This window comes from Salvia splendens, chromosome 13 (genome assembly GCF_004379255.2).
Source record: "Salvia splendens isolate huo1 chromosome 13, SspV2, whole genome shotgun sequence".
In the NCBI taxonomy this organism is placed as follows: domain Eukaryota; kingdom Viridiplantae; phylum Streptophyta; class Magnoliopsida; order Lamiales; family Lamiaceae; genus Salvia; species Salvia splendens.
This window is the reverse complement of record NC_056044.1, coordinates 20417029-20421608: the sequence shown is the minus strand read 5'-3', so window position 1 is coordinate 20421608 and position 4580 is coordinate 20417029.

Below are 4580 nucleotides of genomic sequence, written 5' to 3'. Positions count from 1 at the left end.
ATCTGCTAAATAGATCAAATTCATATGATCTGATATTTATGCACGCTTCCGCTGCCAACCCCTTCACGGCTCACGATCCCCTCTGTGTACACAGCCTGATAGGGTTTGCGGCCATACTCAGACCCGAATTCGTCTAACATAGCCCTATAGCCTAATGGAGCAAGCTCAACAAACTATGCATCAGACAACAATCTCATCATCAAAACAAACATGGCATGACATAACAGTTTAAACCACCATTATTCCACCATAATCATACTTTTGAGAGCGTAAAAGAGTTTAGTAAAAGAATGCCCACCTCGCTTGCTTATACCACACAGTTCACAACTTAAATGCAACCCTTGCTCTTTGTACCCACATACGCACAACAACCCTTGTCAACAACATAACACATAATACAATCAGTTTTCTACCAACATATTAATCATGCATGCCCTATCGTTCCTTTCATTGTTTTCTCACATTGCCCGTCCTAATCGTTCACCATCATAACCGAAACGTTTCCTTTAGCATACATCAATGTGCAACACATGACATAATCACATCATAGGATAAGTTCCTTACTCACACATGTATCATGTTCTTCATTCAAACTTGTCAAAAAAGATTATTTCAACAAAACAGAATCTGACAAAGCAGCGCAGTATTTTTGTAAAAATCATTAAAATTCCATCCGATGACATTTGAAGCTAAAATTCGGTCACCACACAGTGGACACATAAAGGTGCATCAAGGTAAAATTTCACACCAAAATCATAGCTTTTGATCAGTCAAAACAAAAACAAAACCCACTGGACGGAACATAAATTCTGGCAGGACTGCGCAGTTCAATTGAAAAATTCGTTACAAATTCATCCGTTATCAATTGAAGTTTAAATTTTGACACAACACAGAAGACATCCAAAACTTCATCCAATTAAAAATTCGTGTCAAAAAGAGATCGTTTGATTGGTCAAAAACTCATCGGAACCTACTGTCCGTACACAACAGTTTTCATGCTCAACATTCACAAACCCTAGTTTGTCTATCATACACTCACACATACATATTCATGCTTCCAACACATATTCATGCTTCAAAAATGAAATTACCACCATGCTTTCCTAATCACACATAACATTCACAATTGATTCATCCATACACTTACACACACACACGTACATACACGCACACACACACATATTCTTGTGCGACCATCATTACCAACCAATTAACTCTTAGATTTATGATTCCCCACTCAACTATATGCATGAGGGGTTCAAAAATTATGGATTCAATGGTAAGAAGGGGAAAGGTGGATAAAAAATTATACCTTTCTCTTGAAAACAAATGGTAGGAATGACATTTGGTTGATTATTCGATGGATCTTGAGTTTCCAACTCCAAAACGAAGCAAGAACGAAGAATTTGTGAAGGATTGAGTGAGAGGGAGAAGAGGCGTGTGGGAGGAGAGGGAGAGGGAGGCGTGTGAAATGGGGGCTAGGGTTAGGGTTTTCCTTTTTATATTCTAGGATTAATCTCACACTTAAATAAAGCAATTAAAATTGTGGGAGAATAAAATAGAAGTCAATAAATAAGTTTCACAATTAATAAAAATAGGCGTGTAGTGTGGGGGAGGGATTTTCGAAAATTTGATTATTTAATTAGCATAGAAATTGATTTGGTATTTACTTGGAGAGAAATATACTCACAAAATAGGTAAAAAAAAAAAGATATTGAGTATCCCATAAATAAGGTAACAGGACAAATAAAAAATCTCCAAGTAGGAAGGGAGGGAGGGGGCATGTAATATTGGGAGAAATAAAAGAAAAATATTCAAATCCCCAATGAATTAGGCATATGAATTAATTTGATATTTATTTGGATAGGAGGGATCCCACAAAATAGGAACAAACTATTAATTCCTTTAAAAAAATGAGGGGTCTAAAATAATAAGGTCTCAAAGAAGGAAAGAGTGAAATCCTAATTAAAATAGGATATGGAGAGATTTAATTGGATTTTAATTCAAGGAAGGAAATAAATAAAGTACCAATTAAATCTACAAAATAATTCATCTCATAAAATGATAGGGGGATTTCGAAAATTTCAAGGAATGGGCAAAGGTCGAAAATCATGTAGAATAATTTAGGTAGGGGTGAGCAAAAAAACCGGAAACCGAATATCCGAACCGAACCAAACCAAAATTTTGAAATTCGGTTCGGTTATTGCGGTTCGGTTAGGTTTTGAAAATACAAAAAATTCGGTTTTTCGGTTCGGTTCGGTTCGGGAGAAGAAAAAAACCGAAAAACCGAATAACCGGATTATATATATATATTCTATTAATTTAATATATTATATTATTTATAATATATAGTATATTCTTTTAATAAATTCTACTATATTATATATATTATATGTTTTATTAATTTTATATTGTATATAAATATTCTATTAGTATATATAAAATAAAATAAATTACACACACATATATATATATTAATATTATATTTATTTTTTCGGTTTTTTTGGTTTTGTTCGGGTTTTTCAGTTTTTTAAGTTCGGTTTTTGGTTTTTCGGTTTCGGTTTTTTGGTTTTTTCGGGTTCGGCTCGATTTAGATTTTGAACTAAATTCGGTTTTTCGATTTTGGTTCGGTTTTGACAAAAAATCGAACCGAAACCCGAATGCACACCCCTAAATTTAGGGATAATTTGGTTTGGATTTAATTTGGATAAATATCCCAAAACAATTAATTAAATCCAAGAGAGAAAATATTATTTCCAATAAATAGGAGGGCCGAAAATTTCAATAAAATGGCTAGAACAAATATGCATGATCCCATTTAATTTAGTTCACACATTGGAAAATAAGTCACATTATTCCACATAATTCACAATAACTAATTTCACACCGTTAACGAGAACTGAATTTTTCGGTTTGATATCGGTTAACCGACTAACTGATAAGGCTCATTTCATGCATCGGTTTAGGGGTAAAATGTATGCTACTTGATCGGTTTTATCGCGCAAAGCAAGTGTTAAATGTGCAGAAATGCCGTTTGACCAAGGCAACAAGGCCAAACTGATCAAGCAAGTACAATAAGCGAAAAAAGTCAGAAAGCGGGGGAGTTGATCAAGGGGGGTAATCAAGCAGTTAAGGAGGGGACCACTGGCTTCCAGAAGAATGACTTGTGAGGCAATGAGCTGGATGGTGCACATTATTCTGTTATCAAGGACAACGTTCTAGAAGGGGACACGTGCTGATATATGACACGCAAGGACGGAGCTGAGTCATGAATCTGTTACTGAAAAGTGTCGTCATTCTAGAAGGAAAGCGCGTAGCAATCGATGAGTCGCTCACTCTCAGCGTGAGCGAATATTCACCGCCAAGATTGTTATCCAGCTGGAGGTCGTTGCCGAGCTTATAAATAGAGGATGTGCCACTACGCAAAGAAAAGAATCTGATCTTTTACTTTCCGTCTTTAGTTTGTTAGTTCTCTAGTTTAGTCCAGTCTTCTAGATAGTTTAGATAAAGTAATGCTTAGTTAGAGAAAAGGGCGACCGAAGAGAGCGCTACAGAATAGTCTATATCTGTCAGCGTTGTCTCAAGTTTCCTGCCAAGGATCATCTCGGTGTACTTGCTTTCGTATTTTCCGAAGTGTTAGCTTAGTTTAATTTCAAGTTGCTTTGTATTTAAAGTTTCGATCTTTCTGTACTACGAATGTCCACTGTACTCGTTTGGATTCTGAGTATAAAATCAAAGTTGTTCTGTTTTTGTCATCATGTTTACTGTTCCACGTAGTTAATTTTCATTCTAGTCTGAAATTCTATTGACCCAGTAGTTAAAATTCCCTTGAGCAAGTAGTTAGTTACTTTTCTATCTAAAGTAAAATCAGTAGTTAAAAACTCCCAAAGTTAAAGCGTGGCAGCAGCCAAACCCCTATTCACTACGCACACACTCGATACACTATTAAAGCGTGGCAGCAGCCAAACCGCTTTACTGTTGAAGTAGTGCAAAATTAGGAGTTTATAATTTACATTGGTGGCGTGCGAGAGCGATAGCAACTTGATCAAGTGGCAACGACATTTGCTAACTGTTCCATCCGGTTCAGTTATCTCTTCCATATAACTTGAATCAAAGAAAACCGCAAGTTGCATCCGCAGGTCTGCCAAAATGGTGTCGTTGCCGGGGAAGCATGGTGTTATTTTATGTTTGTGTATTGCGCATAGGTGTATATAATTTTCTGTCTTTCTTTTCTCATTTGTTTTTCTTTCTGTTCATGAGAAGGTACTAACGCAGTGGACACTGGAATCATCCTTTCGTATACAGAGATACAAACGCGCATTGGAAAATCCAGGAAGCCGGTGTTGCTACCACGTGATACCAAGCCACACTAGCAGCAGCAGTAGCAGCTGCCGCTGAACAACTGACCAGGGAAGAAGAAGGAGAGCAGAACATACCACCCCAGCCACCACCACTTGAACAAGCAAAAGCAGAGATGGCCCTCGTCGACAATGACTCAGGAATTGGCTCTCTGCACGCTCATGTCGAGAAGGAGCCCACACATGCCATTGTCGTTACTCCTGGGATGCGGACCATCGCTA